This window comes from Sorghum bicolor, chromosome 5, assembly GCF_000003195.3.
Source record: "Sorghum bicolor cultivar BTx623 chromosome 5, Sorghum_bicolor_NCBIv3, whole genome shotgun sequence".
Taxonomy (NCBI): Eukaryota; Viridiplantae; Streptophyta; class Magnoliopsida; order Poales; family Poaceae; genus Sorghum; species Sorghum bicolor.
In genome coordinates, this window is record NC_012874.2 from 40847566 (window position 1) to 40872221 (window position 24656).

Consider the following 24656-nt stretch of genomic DNA (forward strand, 5'->3'; position numbering starts at 1 on the left):
CCGATCCAAGACGTCAAGGGCCTACAGAGAGTCACCGGATTTCTAGCGGCGTTAAGTCGTTTTATTTCGAGACTGGGAGAAAAGGCGTTGCCTCTGTATCGACTTCTGAAGAAAGTCGAGCATTTCTCTTGGACCCCCGAGGCCGAGGAAGCCCTCAAAAACCTAAATAAAATGCTGACCTCAGCACCAGTCCTGGTCCCACCTCAACCTGCAGAACCGCTGCTCCTTTAGGTTGCCTCGACGACCCAGGTCGTCAGTGCAGCTGTGGTGGTCGAGAGGCAGGAGTAGGGGCATGCATTGCCCATCCAGAGGCCAGTCTATTTCATCAGCGAGGTGCTCTCAGAAACCAAGACACGTTACCCCCAAATCCAGAAGCTGATCTACGCCGTAATCCTCGACCGACGCAAGCTGCAGCATTACTTCCTCGGCCACCCTATCACGGTGGTCTCGTCCTTCCCCCTGGGCGAGATCATCCAAAATCGGGAAGCCACGGGAAGAATCGCCAAGTGGTCGGTCGAGCTCATAAGCGAGACTCTCACTTATGCGCCCCGTAAGGCTATCAAGTCGCAAGCCCTGGTGGATTTCGTCGCGGAATGGACAGACTCTTAGCTTCCCGTGGCCCAGGTTCAGTCAGAGCTGTGGATGATGTACTTTGACGGTTCCCTCATGAAGATAGGGGCTGGGGCCGGCCTGCTGTTCATCTCGCCCCTAGGCGTTCATATGAGGTATGTCATCAGGATTCACTTCGCCGCGTCCAACAACGTTGCAGAATACGAGGCCCTTGTCAACGGTCTGAAGATTGCCGTCGAGCTAGGAGTCCGACGTCTCGACGTTCGGGGCGACTCCCAGCACGTCATCGACTAAGTGATGAAGGCCTCAAACTGCCACGACACAAAAATGGAGGCGTATTGCAGGGAAGTCCGTCGACTCGAGGACAAGTTCCATGGCCTCGAGCTCGTCCACGTCGCCCGACGCTACAACGAGGCGGCCGACGAACTCACCAAAATCGCGTCGACTGGAGGCACGGTACCACCTGACGCGTTGTCAAGGGATCTTCACAAGCCATCCGTCGACTTGGGCTCTGGGGCTGGCGTCGAAACCGCTCCTACCCAGCAAACTGACACCGTCGATGCGCTACTGATGGCAGCTGAGGCAACAGAGGTGGAACAGCGTCCCGGTCGACCGTTCGACTGGCACACGCCATTCCTCGACTGCCTAATCCACTGTGAGTTACCAGAAGATCAATCTGAGGCCCGCCGTATCGCTCGACAGGCCAAATCGTATGTAATCTACGGCAAAGACAAAGAGCTGTATCAGCGAAGCCCGACGGGGGTCTTGCAGCGTTGCATCACCATAGAAGAAGGCCGAAAACTCCTCGAGGACTTACACTCGGGGGCTTGTGGCCATCACGCTGCTCTGTGGACCCTCGTAGGGAATGCCTTTCGACAAGTCTTCTACTATCCAACGGCCGTAGCTGATGCCATCGAGCTCGTATGCTCATGCCACGGATGCCAATTCTACGCCAAGCAGACGCACCTGCCTGCCCACGCTCTCCAGATGATCCTGATCACGTGGCCATTCGCGGTATGGGGGCTCGACTTAGTAGGGCCTCTACAAAAGGCGAAAGGGGGGTACACCCACTTGCTGGTGGCCATCGACAAGTTCTCCAAATGGATCGAGGCTCGACCCATCACCAATATCTGTTCCGAGCAAGTCGTCCTTTTCTTCACCGATATCATCCACCCGTTTGGGATTCCCAATGTCATCATCACTGACAACGGCACTCAGTTCACCGGCAAGAAGTTCTTGGACTTTTGCGATCAGCATCACATCCGTGTCAACTGGTCTGTGGTAGCCCACCCTCGAACTAACGGCCAGGTCGAGCATGCCAACGGCATGATTTTGCAGGGGCTCAAACCAAGGATCTACAATCGTTTGAAGAAATTTGGCAAGAAATGGTTCGAGGAGCTTTCCTCGGTCCTATGGAGCCTAAGGACGACGCCGAGCAAGGCCACAAAATACACCCCATTCTTCATGGTCTATGGCTCTGAGGCTGTGCTCCCAACAGACCTCGAGTATGGATCCCCTCGACTCAAGGCATACAACGAGCAAACAAATAAAGAGACTCAAGAGAACGCGGTCGACCAACTCGAGGAAGCTTGAGACATGGCCCTCCTCAACTCTGCCAGATACCAGCAGAAAACTTCGACGCTACCACCACAAGCACGTGCGCAAGAGGGACTTGAACGTGGGAGACCTCGTCCTACGACGGCGGCAAAGCAATCAAGGACGCCACAAGCTGACTCCACCTTGGGAGGGTCCATATGTGGTGGCTGAGGTCTTGAAGCCGGGGACATATAAGCTCGCGGACGAAAAGGGGGCGATCTTCACCAACACATGGAACATCGAACAGCTACGTCAATTCTACCCCTAGAACTACAAAGCTTTATATGCCCATGTACTTTCTGTACCAAGGCCTTGTAAATAAATGCATGAATAAATAAGGTCTTCCCCTCGTGCAATTTACTTTCTCACAAGTTCAAATCTCGACGTTAGAAGGGAGTACCAACTATGACCCATCATAGTCGATACCCCCTCGGGGGCTAGTAAGGGGGTGCCCCCCCCCAAGCGTCGAAAAAACCAAATAACTCTTTCATTCCTATCAAGTAATCTTGTATGGTCGAATAGTAGAGGCACCTCGAGCCCCGTAAGGGTCGAGAGACGACGAGCCTGAGAACTCCTACGCCCCAGGCTACGAAAACTCTACTCGCTCCCTCACCCCTAAGGCAATCGAGATCGCCTTAAACAAAAGACCAAACGAAGAATACAAACATAGACGCAAAGGGAAATAGAGGAGCCTCGAGCAGAGAGACAGATAAACATTTGACAAACCACTTAAAGACATTTCATTACTTAAAGACAAGTTAACAGAGTACTATACAAGGGGGCCCAGGCACCCAAAGCAGGCTCGCAGGCCTTAGTTCACATCACGGTCCTCACCACCCTCGCCTGTGCCTGAGCTAGTCTCAGGGGGAAGTACCTCGGGCTCAAATAGCTTGGCCAGCCTCTCCCCAGGGACCTCCGCGTCGTCGATCAAGGCGTGGAGCCTCTCCTCATTTTCCGCGTCAGTTTTGGAGATGTCGGTAACAAAGCCATGAGACACCACCTCCATATCATAGGAAAAGCCCGAGCAGACAACTGCCATTGCCCGCTTTACCCCGATATGAAGAGCGTCCCGCACCCAATCCCTCAGCGTCGCGTCTAAGTAGCACAGCTGATCGACCAGCGCGTCGCCTCGAGCTTCCTCCTTCGACTCGTCCATGGGCTCGACCTCCCAAGAGATAGAGAGATCGCTTATCGCCGTCCGCAGTCGACGGTTCCAAGCAACCTCCCCCTCGAGCTGGGCCTTGGCGTTGCAAGCCTCGACTTGGGCGGCCAAGAGCTCGTCCTTAAGCCCTATGAATGCCAACGCAAAAAACTTTAGATAAAACCGAGGGCACCTCAAAAAGAAAACTCGGTAGTAGAAACATACCGCGGATGCTCTCCTCCAGAGCCGTGTTCTCGCCAACCAAGTTGGTGTTGGCCCTCTAGACCTCACTGTTGGAGCGCACCAGCTCGGTGTTAGCAACTCGAAGGTCTTTGATTACCTTGCCAGCTTGCGCGATGGCCCCGTCTTTTTCCAGCAATGCCTTTTCAAACGATCGACGTCATCAGAAAGGCTGCGAGATCGGGCCCGCTCCACCTCGAGATCTTCGAGGGCCTTCCTCTTGGCCTCCTTAGTGGCGCTCCTGGCGATCTCGCCGTTCACGCACTCCACCTTCATCCTTTGGAAGGTTTCCTGGGCGGAGGCAAGCTCAGTCTGGAGGAGGCCCTTCTCCTTGTCCAAGTCAGCAATGGTGTTCTTATAGGACAGGGCCTCCAACCGGGCTTTAGACGCGGCCTCCTCGACCGCCAGAGTCCGCTCCTTCAGCAGCACAGCCTCCTCCACAGCCTTCCTTGAGGCCTCTCGAGCCTCGGCCAGGGCAGCCTCCCTCTCCTTCTTCTCCTCCTCGAGCGTCAAGTGCTCCTTATAAGCCTTGAGGAGTTTCTCCTGTGACTCCAGAAGTTGGTCTTTGAGGAGGGGGAGCTGCTCCCAGCCGCCTCTCGTGGCGTGGATGAAGCTCGACTTGATACGGGAGGTCTCTTTCAGATCTTGCGAGCCGGTAGTCAAGCAGTTAGCACACAAAACCAAATGCTCTATAAGGACTAGGGGCTAAAAGACTCTTACAAAGTAAGCTGGTGCGAGCCCGTTGTTAACCACATCAGACAGGAGCCCCACCGTGTGCTTCATCCATAGGCGGAGCTCCTCGACGTGCTCCCATTTCTCCGCCTCCTTCCGGTCGTCCAAAAAGATGTTGGGTTCGGACGGGTCGGTGGAAGCCCGGATGCGGATCCGGTCGGGACACTAGTTCTCCATCTCCTGGTCGGTGCGCGCCTTGACGCCACGGATGAGCTCCTTGACGGTTTCGAGAGACCCCCGTGGCGCAGGAACAGGTCGACGAGAGAGGGGAACCGCCCGTCGTCATCCACCGTTTTCCACATCCCGGTCTTGCTCCCACCACCGCCTTCCAACGTCCCGATCTCGTCTTCCTCGGAGGGGACGCGCTCCTCCCACGATCGACGCCCCCGGAGGAACCCCAGCGCGATCCCGTCCATACCGTAGATCGTCCTCCTGATCTCGGGATCAGGGTCGGCGGAAGTGCGCATCATGCAGGCGAGCGCCACTATGCCGTCCGCCCACCCTGATTCTGCAGGGATCGCTGCCGGCGCCCCCGGACGGAGCCACGCTGGGGTCGGAGGTCCAAAAGCTGGCAGGCCCTCCTCCTGGTTTCTAGGCTCCTGTGGCACTTCCAGCTCCGGTTGGGGCGGATGAAGCGGCTCCGCCAACTGCTGGCCCCCCTGCTGCTGCTGCTCTTGGAGCTCCTGCGGCTCCGGTCGACGTTCCTACTCCTGCAGTTGCTGCTGTGCCTCTTGCTCCCGCTCCTCCTCCTCCTTCTTCCTCTGCTCCTCGATGGAGCGAAGACCGGCAGGCTAGGGCGTCCGTCCCGTGACAAGAGAGGTCGGGGCCTCCTCGTCCATAGGACGGGCATCTCTTGAGGTCCCGTCACCACCAGACCCATCACTTATGGTAATAGGATCCCCCTCGACCCCCGATCGGGGAGGCTCGGGGGCACCCTCCTGCCCTTGGGGCCGAGGTGCCTCGGCTTGTTTTGGTGACGACGGGGTAGGCTCACCCGCTAGGGGACAGGGTGGGGCGCTCTCGGTACCGGTCGGTGGTTGAGGGTCGGAGGAGCCTATAGAACGCAAAACAAAGGTCAGCCACTATGGTGGCCGACGTAAGAACAACACAAATCCCATGGATAAGCTGCTAACCTGAGTCCTTGGAGGCCGCTCCCACCTTGAGCCTTTTCGCCATTGAAGGCTGGGCCTGCTCAAGCGTCCGCTTCAATCTGAGGAAAGAGGAACGGGCATAAAGAAGACCGTTACGCAAGAAAACAAAAAGAATCAAGAGAATAAGAATCACAGCGTTGAAGAATTTACCCCATAGGGAGAACGGCTCGCCTACCGGTACCTCGACCGGTGGGCCTCGAGCCACCCCGCGTTAAGGCCCCAGGCCCCTCGAGGGCAGGCGCTGATCTTGGCCCAGCGTCTCCCGCTGGGTGAGCACCGGGACTGGCGCTCCTGCGGCCGGTTTTTCCTTTCTCAGAGGTCGCGGCGCAACCACAGGTCAACGGCCCGTCGCCTGGGGCTTAGCCCGGACACCCGCCTTGGGTGCAGGGGGAGGTTGGGGGCGCAGGGTGGCCTGACTTGTCGCAGGCGCAGGAGGGGTGTCAGCGCGGGGGCGGAGAGATCCACCTATCCCCTCCTTTGGCGCTCCCATCCGCGGGGCGTCGACGTCGCCTCAAGGCGAACCCTCGAGAATCCGATCGAGGCAAGACGCCATCCCCTCGGAATCGTCATTGCCGTCATCGCCGTCCCCACCATCATCTTCACTGGGGGATTCTTCTTTAGGCTCCCACCTCTGCCTGGATTTAGCTCGACGCGCCTCTAGCGCTTGGCGGTCGAGGTTCTTCTTCCTTTTCCCTTTCTTCTCAGAGTCCTTGGCAGACCGGCTCCGTTTGTCACGGTCGACCTCGTCCTCCTTTACTGGAGGCCTCGACGACCGGACATCAATTTGTCCCTGCCAGAACAAAGGCAAGTTTAAAGAGGGTTCGAAAGAAATCAAGAATTAGAGCCATGTACAAGAAAGGAACGTACCAGGTCAATCGAGCCCGCATCGGGCCTCATGGGGAAGCCGTTGACGTGCTCCGGCTTGAACTCGCCGGAAACGGCCGCCCTAACCCGGGCCGCGGCTTCGTCATCCGCCAAAGCCTCGTTGGACATCCGGCACGCCTCGAGGTCCCGGGACGAAACGCCGGGCCCCATCTCATCCATCCTCAGCGGCCGAGACATCTGTGGGAGAACTCTCCGACGATGAACGGCCGAGAGGACGAGAGTGGCAGACAGACCCTCCAAGCGTAACTTCTTCAGGGCGTCGAGGAGGGGGTCGAGCCGCGACTGGTGGACTTGGACGACGCCGTATGTCCAGTTCTCCGGACGCTCCGTGATTAGGCGGCCAGTGTAGGCAGGAAGAAGGTCATCGTCGTTCCACAGATAGAACCACTGAGAGTCCCATCCGGCCTGGTTCGTCGACAATCCCACCGGGATTTACTCACGCGGCCTCTCCGTCTTCCCCGTCTTCAGCACAAGGTTGAGGCATCCCGCCCGCACAGGCTTCCTCACGCCAGTGGTCCCGGTGGGGGCGTTGAAGAGCTCGCCCCTGTAGAGGTGGAGCCACAGCTCGCAGTGGGGCATCATCCCCAAATAGCCCTCACACACCGCAGCAAAGACCGCCGCGACGGTGATGGCATTTGGGGAGAAGTGCTGAAGCTCCACCCCGTAATGGTGGCAGAGCGCCCGCATGTAGCGGCTCGGAGGAGCGCCCAGGCTGTGGCGGTGGAACTTGGCGAACGAGACCACGTAGCCCTTGGGCGGCCTGGGCTCCCGGTGGTCCGCCGCTGGTGCGATCGACTCCGGCGATGATAGCGATGTGCGGTGGCGCAGGAGTCCCTCCCTCTCGAGCTCCAGCAACCGGCACTGCGTCATCGACGACGGGCGCCAGTCGTTGGCGGCGATGAGTCTCACAGGCATCTTGGGTGAATGGAAGGCGGATTCGCTGCTACTCGAGGGTGCGCGCGCGTGAGATGACGAGGTAGCTAAGGCGAGGGAACAAAGGCAAGAATGGAGGCAGAAGGCGGAAGGGAGAACGCTGGCAAGGCCACGAGACATTTATAGGCAACAACCCACCAACGGACAGATCCGATAAATGAGGTAACCCCCCCATAAATGCGCCGCCTAACAGTCTTTTTCCTCGTCACAGACAGGGCGCTCCGAATTCTGTGCCGGTATCATGTCGCAACGGCTCCCGCCTAAAAAGGCGTGCCCGACGGGCAAAAAGGCGAACCGCCGTGGCCTTTTCCTTCCCTTGTAAGCCAAGAAACGCACCCATGAAAGCCTCGAGAGGTCGTAGGCTGACCTGCCGAAAGGGTTCGACAGCCGATCTCGAGCACCAGAGTCAGGGATCCTCAGCGAGTGGTTGAAATCGAGGCCCGCCTCGGAGACTCGCTGGAGATGTCCAAGGTAGGGTCGAGACAGTCGAGAGGAATCCCCTCGATGGGAGGCATCGAGCCACTAGACTCTATCGAACGAGACTAGCATCCCCGACCACGTCGACCCCGCTTTATGAGAACGCCTCCGGGCTACAGCTGACCCCTTCGAAAGGGGCACAGGTTCTCACTTGGACTACCTATTAGGAGCTCAATCTAGGGTGGATGACGCTCGCACTATCGAGAGTACGCCGAAACCCCCACGCAAAGCGAGCCAATCAGAACCTTCCACCACTGGTGTCGACAGCGTTTGTGCAAATTAGGCAATGTAACCCTCGGGGGCTACTATCGAGGATATCAGTAAGGGGTATCCCGACTGATGTACATAACGAGACTGCCCGTACGCAGGTCGAGGCCCCCAACTCGACGCTCTAATCAGTCACACACACTGTCACCAACGACCGCAGCCTCAAAGACGGAAAAAGCGTCGAGCGAATCGATTAGGGCTCGAACGCCAGCTACCGTCGAATCCGGAAACAGGCTCGAGCGAACCAGGAGGCGTCGAGCGCAAGGACGCCGCCCGCCGCCTGACGCACGCACAGGAACCGGGGCATTTAATGCGACTGTCGCGTTCTCACCTAACACGCCAGTCACGGGAAGCGTGATAGGAAACAAGCACCCGTCCCGTCATTCTTTTTGCAGCCTTCCCCACCAAACAACCCAGAGCGTGTCAGGGCGCGGGAAGTAGGGATGGAACGTCTAATCAGGACCCCCTCGAGACATCCAAGGTCAGCGCTCTGGATACCAGGGCGTTCCAAGGCACCCGACCCTCGACCAGACATATTTCCTTCTTGGGGAAGGGTTGGGCGTCGACTGACAACTCTGCGACCACTCCGACATATCCGCCTCTATACCGTACGAGCGTGCAACCGGTGAACCAGTCCAAGACGGCACACAGAGCAGGATACCGGGGCACGCGTAATCATCATCAAGCTACCAGGACGGGACGGCTCGAGACCACGCCGGTACGGAGGCCTCGAGTAGGTCAACGCGCCATCCCTCCATCGACCCCTACTCTGACACCTATACTTGTACCCTAGGCTTCTCCTTGGAACTAAAAAAGGGGAGGCCCGGGAGCGATATAAGGGGGCAACACATCACACAACACGACACCCATACGCAGTAGAGCTTCTACACTCCCCCTCATTTCATACCACGCTTGTATTCACCCCTGTACAAGCACTTACGTGCAAAATAATACAAATTCTCTCCCCCCGCTGGACGTAGGAACTTCTCTTGCCCGAACCAGGATAAATCTCTGTGTCTTTTTGCATCACCATCTGGAAAAGGGAGCACGCATACAAATTCACTTGTTGGTGTGACCCCCCGTGGGGAAAAACACCAACACATGTCTAAACCAAAGTTGTTGTAAACTTTATGAACTAGCTATGGTTTAATTTTGGGGTTATTTGGCCTAGTAGTTTAAAAGTTATGGCTGTTCCAAGTTGGGTTCCAGAAATTGGTGTTCTCTGTTTTTCTGGGATAGAACCTGTAACTTTGTTTAATTGACCTGGTTAACCTATGAATCTTGCTGTGATGTTAAAAGATGATTTGTAGATAATTTCATAAGCATTCCAGAATGTCCTCACTTAAGTGTGTTGGATCTTTGTAGCAATAGTTATAGTCTGTTTACTGAGCTATTCTGTTTTGTGTTGCTTGCTGTTTATAAGTTGACTTGTCTAGTTCGATTAATTCATGTGGTTTTCATGTAAGTTCACTTAGAAGTTTACTCCATAAATGAGTGTCTAGTGAGTTTGTTTATGTGTCAAGCATTCATCCTCTATTATGCACATCTTCTTATTCGTTGAGCATGCAATAGGTGCATCGGACGTGACCGCTTCCTACGAGCACCAAACGAACCCCGAAGGCCAGGAAGGCAGCCAGGAGGTGGAGGTCCAGCCAGTCGGACTCGAGGAGCCCGAAGAAGAACTTGAGTGCCCGAACCACGAACCAGCCTCGTTCGTGAAAGGCAAGCCCTGGAGCATTCTAAGCCTCCCTTTACTTTCGAAAGTTTACTTAATATGTTATATCTATTGCTGCATTAAGTATAGGAGTTGTGATGAAACCTTTGCCGCATTTTACTCCATCCTTGTCCAGATAACTCACCACACCTTGGTTATAGAGTTAGGATCGAGTAGCAGCTTACCATGCTTAATCGGTAGAAGTCGAGTGATTTCCTGTCACCTGCGCGATATAGGGTTGTGTCGGATCACGATGGTCTATATGGCAGAGTTTTGCAAGGTTGTAGTAACTCCGTCTGTGGCAGCTAAGGACCGACCATTGTACGTCCTCTTGTCATGTTGAACGCAGGCCTAACACTTAGTTGGCCGGATAACTCGTTCCGACCGTGAAGCCGAGTAATATGACTCAGGCCGGAAGGTCGATAAGTATAAAGTGCGCACTACTGGAGGAAGTGCAGTGTGTGGGGGACCATTGACGTAAGTCCAAAGGCAGGTGAGTTAAAATTCCTGACCTCCCTGGCAGAGTGGTAGCCCTGGGAGTGCGGCGCTTATCGGAACCGCGATTCAGGAGTCGTATCAAAGGTGACCCGTTGGCTCTCCGGTAGGGGAAGCTTGGGTGAGTGATGGGAATACCCCTCCAGCTGGATAGGAATTCGATTCGAATCGCCGTCTCTCCCGGTTAGTGAGAACTTGACAGAGCAGCGGCAAACGTAGCACTCACTAATGAACTTGGTTCATGATCATGATGATAGCAATGAAGAATATATGATGAATTTGATATGGTTATTATTGCTTGTAATAATCAAGTGAAGTGCTTTAGTACAGGTGCAAATCTAGTGGTAGGCTGATGATGAATAAATATGATGCTCTCACAATAATTTAGTTATAATGTAAGCTTTTGTCAAATGTTGAGTCAACCAGCTCTAATTGATTTTAGCCTTGCATGATCCTTGGTGTCTTTTATGTTTTACTACACGGGTAAGTCTAGCTGAGTACAATCTCATACTTAAGGTTTATTCCCACCTCTTGCAGATGACATCTTTTATGACGGCTTCTGCAAGACCTGTCTCCATCCCGCTGGGGATGAGGACTAACCGTTGGGCACGGTTCTCTAACAAACTTGTCCCTGTTGCTTTTGGAAGGATGGGGTAGACTCTGGCAATAACAAGAACATGTGAACTGAACTTTGGAAAGTGTGTGTGTAATTATTTTGCTTCCGCTACTTCGAACATGTGTTGTAATAACTTAATAACTCTGATGTGGTGCCACTTCGACGGCAATGAATGACTATGTAACATTCGCTGTGTTGTGCTGAATTATTATGATCTTGGTTTGTTGCAAGTTGGTTTGAAGTCCTTCACAATTTCAATTGACTACCGGGATTGTATGGGCTCAAGTTTTGAAACTTGAATCCTTGTCGATCGTTTCTACACTTGACAGCTGGTATCAGAGCAAGTTCAGCATTATAAATGCAGTGTTTGTGTATTTAAAAAAAACAAAAGAGTTTCTAAATAAAATGGTGTAAATCAATATTTAAGTTATGCCAGTGGTCGAATCCTCCTTGTGCACATAAGGACTATAGGTGGCTATTTAAGTACTGACTTGGGGGGTTTTATTTATGCATCTCCGGCAGTACTCAGGTATGGATGTGTGATGACCGCACTATGTTACCCTTCGGTCTAATGGTGGAGGTAGCCATCATATGTGAAGTAGCCACATATGTCGCTAGATTTAAATTATGCAACGTTGCACCTACACTCTGGTAAGTGTGAGCTGTGAGAGCATGATCGTCCAAACGGCAGTCTAGGGGAGTGTTCGCAGTGGTTTTCTAGAGTGGTTACATGTTAAAACCATGGAATCATGAAAGAAACTTAATTGGGGAGCATTTAATTTCTTGGGTAGCTGTGGTGTCATTGTTTGTGCATGTTTGGGCATGTCCAAGCAATGTGCACTTAGTTTACTGCTTTCTTGAGTGATATTTTGGGAACTGTTGGGCTGAAATGAAGTTTTCTGCAGGTACTCTAACAGCACACGTGTAAATCGCTAGTTATCGTATCGAGAGACGAATGTATGCCACCGTATATCCGTTAGAATATTAATTTTCTAAGTTTGTGAGGACGTACGGTTCGTGCATGCATCATGTCGCATTCATACATACATTCTGTCTACTCCTTCCCTTACAATGTCATCCCTTTTAATTAAATAAATGTTGCTTAAACTAATTCTCTTTCACCCATGGTATTCCTATTCCTTTCCACAGATGGACGCGCCCGCTTCACCCCGTCCCAGTGACACTTTCTTGAGTGAGTTTGGCACTCCTACCTTGCTCTGGAGAGTGCTACATTCGGTAGGGTATACTGAGCCACCTCAGTATTCTTGGTGGGTGTTTGATAGTACAGGAGAGTTGCAGTGGTTTGCTGTGCAGGGAGTTGTCCCTCCACATGTGGGCAAGCCTGCATGGACAGGGTGGACCTGTAGCTCAGATGGGCAGACTCCTTGGGAAGCAGCTTAGGTTGCAGCCCAGACTATCCTACTCGATATCTGTCAGAGGTATGGCGATGAGCTGACGGGAGGACCTGCGGCCTCCATTCCCCGTGCTGACCCAGCAGCAGCGGAGTGGAAACAGGCTGACGGTTGTGCTTTGGTTTGAGGCAGGGGAGAGAGGGCTGAGAGTTCTAGTCCTGCTATGAGTACTATGATGGCTGTGCTCAAGCTGATCAGTCAGCGAGAGGACACCTATGCACAAGTTATGGTGGCTATTCACCAGGCTCAGGGGATGCAACGGAAGGCTGAAAAGCGTGCTCGCAAGTTTCGCAAGCAAGCTAGACTCCTGGAGCAAGCTCAGAGGGACCGCAATGACTGGGAAGACATTGCGGAGTATCGTAGGCAGTAGTGGGTGAAGGCCATTAGAGAGAGAGATCATAAGCAGGATTAGATGGGTCAGTTAGCTAGAGAGAAGGAGACAGTGCAGGAGCGCTTGGTGCAGATCACTCATGAGAGGGATACTGCGCTCCGTGTGTCGGAGAACAGGCGCCGGGCATGGGAGATGCACTGGATTCAGTCGCTTGAGCGGGAGAACTATCTGCAGGATCAGATTGAGGCTGGTCTTGTGGAGATTTACCGTCTCAACAACTTGCTACACCCTATTCCTCGCCCTATACCCATGTATCCAGAGGTGGGACCTCAGGTGATAGTGGCCGATGATGATGGTATGGAGGTCGATGGACCAGCACCGACTGCACCACCCTTGCACGAGGACATGGAGGACGAGAAGCTTGAGCTAGTTAGCGACGAGGATGGAGAGGCGATCTTCGACGCTGACTCGGACGACGAGCCTGGAGTGTAGGGAGTAGTGGGTAGTGTTATGTGAGGATCTTTTGTAGTCTGGCAGTTAGCGGTGATGCTTTTGTACCCATGTTGTAATCCGGAACTTTGACCTTGACTCATGGCATGTACTGTGATGGTGTAATGACTTTATGGACCCAATGTGTAATCTTAACATGTTCGATCCATTATCATGATGTTTTCTGTTGTGGTGCATATTGCGGATATCTCTGTCATGTGTTGGACTGGTGATGTTGTTTTGTGGAATTGAATTATTGTGCCTTTTCTGTAAAGCTATTCTCTCAAATACTTTCAGGCATAAATATAAGTTCTTCTGCGACAAATCTTGTCATCATCAATGCTCACTGACTGTGTCTTTATAGATGTCTCGTGGCACCCGAGGTGCGGAACAGCGTGCAAACATGAATCCACCCCCTCGTCCTCCACCACCAAATCCAGCTGAGCTGATGCAAATGATGGTGGAGGGTGGTCGTAATGCACAAGGAGGGCCAGCACCTAACCAGTACAGTAGCTTCAAGGACTTCATGGATACGAAGCCCCCACCTTTCGGAGAGGCTGAAGAACCCCTTCAAGCTGAGGAATGGCTAAACACGGTGGAACAAAAGTTCCGCTTGCTTCAGCTGACCGAGGGTTTGAAGGCGGAGTATGCAGCTCATCAACTCCAAGGTCCAGCAGGCATCTGGTGGAATCAGTATCGGGAAGCTCTTCCAGCCAACACTGTGCTTGACTGGAATCTTTTCCAAGAAGCTTTTAAGGGGCATTTCATTCCTCTAGTTGTCATGGAGATGAAGCATACCGAGTTTATGCAGTTGACTTAGGGCAACAAAACTATGAAGGAGTATTTGCATGCTTTCAATCATTTGTCTAGGTATGCTCCTGAGTTTGTGAACACTGAGGTGAAAAAGATTGCTAGTTTCAAGCGGGGGTTGGGCCCCAAGTTGCTGAAGACTATGGGTCGCACTAAGTGTGCAACTTTTAATGAGTTTGTTAGTGATGCTCTTACCCAAGAGAATTACAACACTGTGTACTCTACAACCAAGACTCGCAAGAGGGCTCTTGAGGCCGGGGCAGGGTCATCTCAGTCCAAGGCTCCAGTGGTGGCTAAGCCACCGTACCGTGCTCCAACCCCTAACCAGCGGTATCGCCCTCCTGTGAAGAAGAATCAAGCGTAGACGAGTTTCCGCAAGGGGTACTCTATTGCTCTTCCTAGGGGCAACACGGGTCCCAACTACGCCAAGACTCCACGTGCCAACCGTCCGTGCTGGAACTGCAATCAGACCGGGCATTGGCAGAGCAACTGTCCTTACCCGCCAAAGAAGGTCAACCAGGGGAACGTCCGCCAGGGGCGTGTTCACTACACGACCGTGGAGGCAATCCCTGTTGGTGAGGTAGTTACGGCTTGTAAGTTTCTGGTTAACCAATGTGATGCACTTGTGCTTTTTTATTCAGGAGCATCGCATTATTTTGTGAGTTTGGACTTTGTGTCTAAGCATAATCTCAAAGCAAGTACAAGTGGGAATGGTGTTTCTACCAATCAAGTGGTTTTTGGGGCAACTCTGGAAATTTGAGGCCGTCAGTTTCTTGCTGATCTGGTTGTCTTACCCGGTGTGGGCATAGATGTAATTGTGGGTATGAATTGGATGAGTGGTAACGGAGTTCTTATGGACACCACCACTCGTGTAGTGATGTTGAGACCCAAGTACCAGGGAAGCGTTCTTAGAGCAACTTCCTCGAGATATCCATATTCATAGCACTATGAATGTAGTTACAGCTAAGCCCATCCAATATATTCCGGTGGTGTGTGAGTTCCCGGATGTATTTCCTGATGATTTACCCAGGCTTCCAACAGATCGGGATGTGGAGTTCAAAATTGAATTGATTTCAGGTACCGCTCCTATCTCTAGAAGACCTTATAGAATGCCACCAAATGAGCTAGCTAAACTTAAGACCCAGTTGAATGAGTTGTTAAGAAGGGTCTTATCCGTCCTAGTTCTTCTCCTTGGCGTTGTCCGGCTATCTTTGTGAAGAAGAAGGATCAATCCTTGCGCATGTGTGTGGACTATCGTCCCCTAAATGCGGTGACCATCAAGAATAAATACCCTCTTCCTTGCATTGATATCTTGTTTGATCAGTTGTCTAAAGCTAAGGTATTTTCCAAGATTGATTTGCGATCTGGGTATCATCAGATCAAGATCCATCCTGAAGATGTGCCTAAGACACCTTTCTCGACGAGGTATAGGTTGTATGAGTATCTCGTCATGTCCTTCGGTCTTATGAATACACCTGCTCACTTCATGTATCTCATGAATTCGGTGTTCATGCCCGAATTGGACAAGTTTGTGGTGGTCTTCATTGATGATATCCTAGTATATTCTTGCAATGAAGAGGAGCATGCAGGGCATCTGCGTGTAGTGTTGTCACGTTTGCGTGAGCATCAGCTTTATGCGAAATTCAGCAAATGCGAGTTCTGGCTAAAGAAAGTACCTTTCTTGGGCCATGTCTTATCTGAGGAAGGCATCTCGGTGGATCCAGCTAAGGTGCAAGAAGTGCTGGATTGGAAGGTACCAACTTCGGTACACGAGGTTCGGAGTTTTCTCGGTCTGGCTGGGTATTATCGTTGATTCATTCTAGAATTTTCAAAAGTATCCAAGCCTATGACTCGTCTACTTCAGAAAGATGAGAAGTTTTTGTGGGCACCGGAGTGTGAAGAGGCATTCCACAAATTGAGGACATTGCTGAGATCAGCTCCTGTCCTAGCTCAGCCTGATATCGAGAAGCCCTTCGATGTCTTTTGCGACGCGTCGGGTATTGGTTTAGGCTGTGTGTTGATGCTGGAAGGTCGCGTTATCGCGTACGCCTCGCACCAACTTCGAAAGCATGAGGTCAATTACCCTACTTATGACTTAGAATTGGCAGCAGTTGTTCATGCTTTCAAAATCTGGAGGCACTATTTGCTGGGTAATCTGTGTAATATCTACACTGATCATAAGAGCCTCAAGTACATCTTCACTCAACCTGAATTGAACATGCGGCAGTGAAGGTGGCTTGAGTTGATTAAAGATTACAATCTACAAGTGCACTATCATCCGGGCAAGGCAAACGTGGTTGCGGATGCTTTGAGTCGGAAAGCGCACTGTCACTCAATCCAAGTGGAAGATCCGTTGTTGTCACATCTTATGCATCCACTTGTGCTCAACCAGATTTCTCTGGAGAGTACTCTTCGCAATCAAGTCATTGAATTGCAGCAAACAGATGTAGGCATCCACCATATAAAGAGGAAAATGAAAGAAGAAGAAACCAAGCATTTCCGGGTCGATGAGAACGGAATTATTTAGTTCAATGATCGACTCGTGGTCCTGAAAGACCGTGAGCTACGAAATCAAATCTTATCTGAAGCTCATTCATCCAAATTGTCTATCCATCCTGGTAGCAGCAAGATGTATCAGGATCTGAAACCCCTGTTTTGGTGGACAAAGATGAAAAAGGAGATCGCTGCTTTTGTCGCTCGTTGTGACAATTGTTGTCGTGTGAAGGCCGTTCACATGAAAGCAGGTTTACTTCAAACCTCCTAGTTGGAAATGGGAAGAAGTCAGCATGGATTTCATCGTTGGGCTCCCAACTTCTGTCAAGGGTTACGACTCTATCTGGGTGATTGTAGATCATTTGACCAAGGTTGCTCGTTTTATTCCAGTTCGAACTGATTATTGTCCACATCAATATGCGGAATTGTACGTCGAGCACAATGTCCGTCAGTATGGTGTGCCTCGAACTATTGTATCAGATCGTGGACCACAGTTCACTGCTCGTTTTTGGGAGTGTTTGCATGAGCAGATTGGTACTCACTTGGTCCGTACTTCTGCTTATCATCCCCAAACGGCAGGTCAAACTGAAAGGGTCAACCAAATCCTAGAAGATATGTTGAGGGCATGTGCTCTCTCTTCAAAGGGTTCTTGGGTTAAATGGTTGCCATTAGCTGAGTTCTCCTACAACAATAGTTATCAGGAGAGTATCAAGATGGCTCCATGTGAGGCCCTGTATGGTCGGAAGTGTCGAACCCCGTTGAATTGGGTAGAATCCGGAGAGCGAAGATATTATGGCATCGATTTCGTGAACGAAGCAGAGCAGCAAGTCTGTACCATCCAGCAACATCTGGAAGCTACTCAAGCTCGTCTGAAAAGTTATGCTGACAAGAGAAGAAAGCCGATTGAGTTTTCAGTTGGTGATCATGTGTATATCAAGGTGTCTCTGATGAAGGTTGTACAAAGGTTCGGAGTCAAGCGAAAGCTTGCACCTCGCTATGTGGGACCCTACCGTATTCTTGAAAGAAAAGGGGATGCGGCATACAAGGTTCGACTACTAGTTGAACTTCGAGCTATTTTCCCTGTCTTCCACGTATCACAATTGAAGAAGTGCCTTCTTGTTCTGGAGGAACGAGTGGAAGTTCGGGATATCAAGTTGAAGTCAGACTTGGTGTATGAAGAAAACCTGTAGCGGTTCTTAACCACAAGGAACGGGTGACTCGTAACCGTGTGGTTAAATTCTACAAGGTGCTGTGGAGTAACCACGGGGAGGAAGATGCCACTTGGGAGACAGAGGAATATTTAAAGGAAGTTTACAAAACATTCTTCAAAAATTAGTAAGCTTTCAAATCTCGAGACGAGATTTTTGTAAGGGGGGAGGGCTGTAACACCCCAGTGTTATGGTTGCATAAATCATATGCATAGCATGAGCATCATCTTCTACTCAAGCATGTCATGATCATCATCTACCTTGAGCCATGTCTTTCTATGCAAAAATGTGATTTAAATTCCTTAAATAGGCTCCCTATGCTTATGCTTGAGTGAACCATGTTTGTGTTGGTGTGCTATGCCTTGTTAAATAGTTCATCTATGCTTAACTTAACCTTGGGAACAATGTTCATGTTGGTCACTTCCCCAAAATAATCACTTAAGTCATACTTATGCAAATAGGCTCTAGAAACCTCTTTCGCTTAGGCTTTCAAAAAGTGATTCATAAAATGTTTGCATGTCAAAACTTTCTACAGAAAAGTTGTAGCACATTTTATGAGTAACAAAAGTTGTTTTATGGCCATCTCATGAAAATGAACACATCTTGCTCAAACAGTGCTTGCAAAGCAAATTTGGGGCTGTTTCCAACACTTAGGAAATTTGCTCGATCGGTTTTGAAAACTCCATATCTCTCAATCCAGGCCGATCTGGCTTTTGCTCTAGTTGACAATGCTGTAGAACTCGATTAGAACTCCAACTTTGTCAACTGCATCATCCCCTAATTCACCTTGGTTTGGGAGATAATTACCGTTGAAGTAGCTCTGTCAGATCATCATCGTTTTCTCTGAATCAAAGCCGAGCTCGTCGACGTGGCCGACCGGCGGCAGAGCTCCGTCGGCATTTGGCATCCGTACATCGTTCCTGGCCCCACTCATCAGCTCCCAGCACGTGCATGTCCTCCACGGCGACGCCCCGAGCGAAGTGGACGCGTCCATTCGCTCTGCCTCGCTCTCTCTCGCCTGAAACTCGTCCGCAGCGAGCTCACTCCGGCGAGCTCGTGTGCGCTCCTCGCTGCGTCGCAGTCCACCAAACTCCGCCCATAGTTCCGCTGTGAGCCGCACTCCACTCTCCACCCTTTAGCTCGCCGCGAAACCCACCGGTGAGCCACCATTTCCTTCTTTCCCCAAATCGGGTCGCCGTGACCTTCTTCTCCGGCGAACTCAATGCTGGGCTCCTCGAAGCCTCTCGTCTCCTCTGGTTAGGTTCTAGAGGTAGCTTAGGTCCTTAGCTAGCGGTTGTGCCTCTCGGTGGACGCTCTACCGCACCCACCATCGCCGGACACGATGCGCAGCGCCGCCGTGTTACGCCGGAGTTGGAGTCTCCCGTGGCCAGCGCGTTCCACGACGTTTCGAGCCAAGCCGCTTACCTAGGAAGCTTCGCCATAGGTCGCTGGTGCTGTAGGAAACCCTAGGTCGCGCTCTACCGGCCTGAGGGCTCCGGCGTAACGTCGAGCACCTCCGCCGAGCCGCCATGATCGATGGCGAGCCATTTCCGGTGGCTCCGTCGTGGGGAAAAGGGGATCAATCGAGTCGCTAGAGTCTGGGGATCACAATGGTGCCCTTGGTTTGGCCGGAGACCTCACCGTCGCCGAGAAATCGCCGGCGAGAGTCGCCTCGGCTGTGGGGAAGATGACCCTGACATGCAGGGCCCGCTGTCAGTGTCACCTCCCTTCCCTCCTTTTATTTTATTCAAATCCTGATTTTTGGTATTCTTGCAAAAATCATATCTCCGGTTCTGGTGATCCAAAAATTGTGAAATCAGTTTTGTGGTATTCCTTGAGATTGCTAGTTTTTAATAAAAATATAAAATGAACCATGTTTTATGGGAAAAATATTTATTAAGATTTAATGTTGTTATTCATGAGTAAATTCATAACTCTTGTTTTACTAGTTATTTTGCTGTGAAATTTTTATGGTAGTCTCTGTGTGGTACAAGAGTGCTATGATAAATATTTCATGATTTTTGGAGTACTGCAGCTTTGTTATGTAATTTATGTTTGAGATTTGGCTTGTTTCCTTAATTAAATCATATAAAATAATTGGTGCTTATGCTGGTGCTCTACTTTGATGGTAAACTTGTTTATGGTATTCATAATATGTAAATAATCTGAAATCTGTTGTTTGACACCATATAAGTCATGTTTCTGAATTTATGAAATACACACCTTGTCACATGTTAAATGCATATCTTTAATTTGGTACGTGCATTTGCTCTAAAATTTTTATGGTGATGCCTTGATGCTATACTTGTGCTTCTGTAAATTTTGTAGATTTTTTTCTGAGCACTTTTACTAGTATCTTGTAATTATGCTCCTTTCTAGAATTAAATTAATAAATGTCTTGTTAGTAATTATTTGGAGGTTATCATATGATGTTCTGGCTATCTTGTGGTGCGCTTGTGCTCATAAGCCATGTGGTTGGCATTGTTTATGTTTTGGTTATGTCATCAAATATTTAATTGAAGGGTTAAAAGCTGTTCTGGACAGCAAGGGAGCAATTCAATCTTTGCTAGATGATAACTTGGTTTTCTGGAGGGCATGTCTAAACCAAAGTTGTTGTAAGCTTTATGAACTAGCTATGGTTTAATTTTGGGGTCATTTGGCCTAGTAGTTTAAAAGTTATGGCTGTTCCAAGTTGGGTTCCAGAAATAGGTGTTCTCTGTTTTTCTGGGACAGAACCTGGAACTTTGTTTAAATGACCTGGTTAACCTATGAATCTTGCTGTCATGTTAAAATATGATTTGTAGATAATTTCATAAGCTTTGCAGAATGTCCTCACTTAAGTGTGTTGGATCTTTGTAGCCATAGTTATGGTCTGTTTACTGAGCTGTTCTGTTTTGTGTTGCTTGCTGTTTATAAGTTGACTTGTCTAGTTCGATTAATTCATGTGGTTTTCTTGTAAGTTCACTTAGTAGTTTACTCCGTAAATGAGTGTCCAGTGAGTTTATTTATGTGTCAAGCATTCATCCTCTATTATGCACATCTTCTTATTCGTTGAGCATGCAATAGGTGCATCGGACGTGACCGCTTCCTACGAGCTCCAAACGAACCCCGAAGGCCAGGAAGACAGCCAGGAGGTGGAGGTCCAGCCAGTCGGACTCGAGGAGCCCGAAGAAGAAGTTGAGTGCCCGAGCCACGAGCCAGCCTCGTTCGTGAAAGGCAAGCCCCGAAGCATTCTAAGCCTCCCTTTACTTTCGAAAGTTTACTTAATATGTTATATCTATTGCTGCATCAAGTATAGGAGTTGTGATGAAACATTTGCTGCATTTTACTGCATCATTGTCCAGATAACTCACCACACCTTGGTTATAGAGTTAGGATCGAGTAGCAGCTTAGCCATGCTTAATCGGTAGAAGTCGGGTGATTTCCTGTCATCTGCGCGATATAGGGTTGTGTCGGATCACGATGGTCTATATGTGCTATCGTGGATGGAACCTGATTAAGTTGACATAAGTCGGGCAGAGTTTTGCAAGGTTGTAGTAACTTCGTCTGTGGCAGCTAAGGACCGACCGTTGTACGTCCTCTTGTCATGTTGAACGCATGCCTAACACTTAGTTGGCCGGATAACTCGTTCTGACCGCGAAGCCGAGTAATATGACTCAGGCCGGAAGGTCGATAAGTATAAAGTGCGCACTATCGGAGGAAGTGCGGTGTGCGGGGGACCATTGGCATAAGTCCAAAGGCAGGTGAGTTAAAATTCCTGACCTCCCTTGCAGAGTGGTAGCCCTGGGAGTGAGGCGCTTATCGGAACCGCGATTCCGGAGTCGTATCAAAGGTGACCCGTTGGCTCTCCGGCAGGGGAAGCTTGGGTGAGTGATGGGAGTACCCCTCCAGCTGGATAGGAATTCGATTCGAATCGCCGTCTCTCCCAGTTAGTGAGAACTTGACAGAGCAGCGGCAAACGTAGCATTCACTACTGAACTTGGTTCATGATCATGATGATAGCAAGGAAGAATATATGATGAACTTGATATGGTTATTATTGCTTGTAATAATCAAGTGAAGTGCTTTAGTACAGGTGCAAATCTAGTGGTAGGCTGATGATGAATAAATATGATGCTCTCACAATAATTTAGTTATAATGCAAGCTTTTGGCAAATGTTGAGTCAACCAGCTCTAATTGATTTTAGCCTTGCAAGATCCTTGGTGCCTTTTATGTTTTACTAGACGGGTAAGTCTAGCTGAGTACAATCTCGTACTCAGGGTTTATTCCCACCTGTTGCAGATGACATCTTTTATGACGGCTTCTGCAAGACCTGTCTCCATCCTGCTGGGGATGAGGACTAACCGTTGGGCACGGTTCTCTAACAAACTCGTCCCTATTGCTTTTGGAAGGATGGGGTAGACTCTGGCAATAACAAGAACATGTGAACTGAACTTTGGAAAGTGTGTGTAATTATTTTGCTTCCGCTACTTCGAACATGTGTTGTAATAACTTAATAACTCCGATGTGGTGCCGCTTCGACGGCAATGAATGACTATGTAACATTCATTGTGTTGTGCTGAATTATTACGATCTTGGTTTGTTGCAAGTTGGTTTGAAGTCCTTCGCGATTTCAATTGACTACCGGGATTATGTGGGCTCAAGTTTGGAAACTTGATTGCTTGTCGATCGTTTCTACACTTGAACTCTTATAATTTGGTCAGTTCTGTGACAGCATATACTGAGGGACTTGATAGCGTCATACAAAGGAATCTTTGAGTTTTCTTTTGAAACCCAATAAAAACTCTAGAACAATGGTGGAACAAAGGACTCGAGACATAGTGCTCGACTCGATTATTCTATCTTTCAATTGCTCAAGACCAAATGATGGCTAAGAAAACCCATGGTTAAAGGTATTATGGGTATGTTTGAAAGTCAGATTAGTTTATTCTAATCCGGGAGGAGACTTTTTGACTCAACGTATGTGTAATTTTGAGGGATGAAAACATTGTAGTATTTCCTAATACAAATTTTGCTAAGTTTAGCTTTGCTAAGTGAGTAGCAAAGGGTAAGCTTGGAGGAACTTGTTGATAGTTATAAAACATCAAATATAACCACCACTATTGCATAAATTAATATAAAATAAAAAAAAGTATAGTTGTAGGGTTTGATTCTAACAAGTTCCACAAGTTATGGTGCTCTCACTTGTCTTGTAGGATATCTAATTTTTCATAGAATTGAAGTATCTCAAATAATGAAATAAAGTGCACCATTGCGAAGAGCCCGTCGAGACGATTAAAATGGACCTATCATTTCCTATATTTGGAGTTTGGAATTTAAAGATATCAAATTCATGGCAAAACCAAAGTGAGAAGGCTCTAGAACATTCAAGAAGGCATGTCGCTGAAGATGGGCCTGAACAGACACTACAGTGGGCTGGTCGGCCCAAGGCCCATGCTGGCTAGTCTACCACGATGTCACCTCGCCTCTAGCTTCTAGAAACTTCCTCAACCGACACCTAGGTTGCATCTAAGGCGTGCCTTAAGTTAGTTTGATCCAAGGGCTCACATTCATTCCAGCGGGCTATATAATCAGACCCTTGCCCCCTCCCTGGAGCATCCTAGAAACCCTATTTTATATCTCAGGGAATCGAATGGTGAGATGTACCATGAAAGGATAACTTCTCCTTTAGATCAACATCAGGAGAATTAGGACTAGACTCTCTCTTGTAGTAGAATGGATCTAGTCGAGAGTTAGAGAGAATTGAGCTACGCTCAGGTTCTGGAAAAGTCTTCAGAGGTCAGGTATATCTTGGTATCTTATCTTTGTAAGACTTAAACTTTACCCTATAGGTTAGCTGAGATTGAACTTGTAACACCCCAAAATTTGCAAGTTTCTAATATAGGAGAAATTGTTTTAATTGTGTATTTTTGTGCCATGAAATATAGGAAAAATAATATTTTTCTTTGAATTAAAATTTACTATACGAGTTAACAACTTGTTTGAGCATGCATGCCTCTGCATTGGATTTATTGTGATGAGTGGTTTTGGCTAAAGGTTAAAAAGGAATTCAAATTTGGTTTTAAAAATGTTTTGAAATAGGTTTGTTTTTATAAGAAAGGGAAACAGGAAATAAAAAAAGAAAAGGTTTATTTCTCTCCATCCCCACTCTCGGGCTCGGCCCACTCTTTATTCCCCCGGCCTGTTTCCCCCCCCTCCTTCTTTCTTCTCTACGCGGCCCAGCTTCCGGCCCACGTTGCGCAGCTAGCCGCACCCTCCACCTCACTGCAGCTGCTGACAGAGCGGACCCGCGCTCCTAGGACACCAACAGGTGGTGCCCAGCGGTCAAGGTCGTCTCCTACCTCGTGTCCGAACAGGACACGAGCCCGAGCCGCAACCATCGCGCGCGATTCGCGCGAGCAGTCCCTACTCCGCCCGTTTCTCCCACCTTATATACTCGCCCCGACCCTCGCAAAGCCCTACCTCAATCTAGCGCAAGCCGCGACGTAAGAGCTCGCCAAAAAACATCGACGAGATCCGGGTCGAATCCAATCCGCCGCTGCTTCGCGTGTTTGTCACCGTGAGCCACTTGCAGGTCTTCTCGCTGCTCTTGCGAAGTCACCGAAGCTCTTCTTTCGTGTTCTCATGCTTTCTGTGCGTAGCTAACCCCCGCCGAACTTCTTGCAGAGCCGCCGTCCGCCCCTTGCCGTCGCAAGCCCGAGTCGGACTCCCTCGGTTCCAATCTTGGCCTCAGGTGAGTTCGCACCGAGCTCCTAAGCGTCTCTGTGCTTTTGGTTCACGCTCTACTGTTCTATATCGCCGGATTGGCCAACTCCGGCCATGTGTGGCCATGGCGGCGCGCGGGCGACCCCAACTCCGGCCGGCCGACTTCAACCCCGCCCCACGATCTAATCTGAGCCGTTAATCCGCGATCCAACGGCCTCTGTTGAAGGATACCCCTTCGGCCGTGAGTTTTGTAGAAACACCCCCGAGCTTTTTAATGTCTTAACCCGCAGTCCTTTGCGCTTTCTCCCGAATACGTTTTCTAAACCCGAAAGCGTATTTTCGTCTACTCAGTTCAAAATCCGCTTTCTCAAAATTACAGTTTTGCCATTA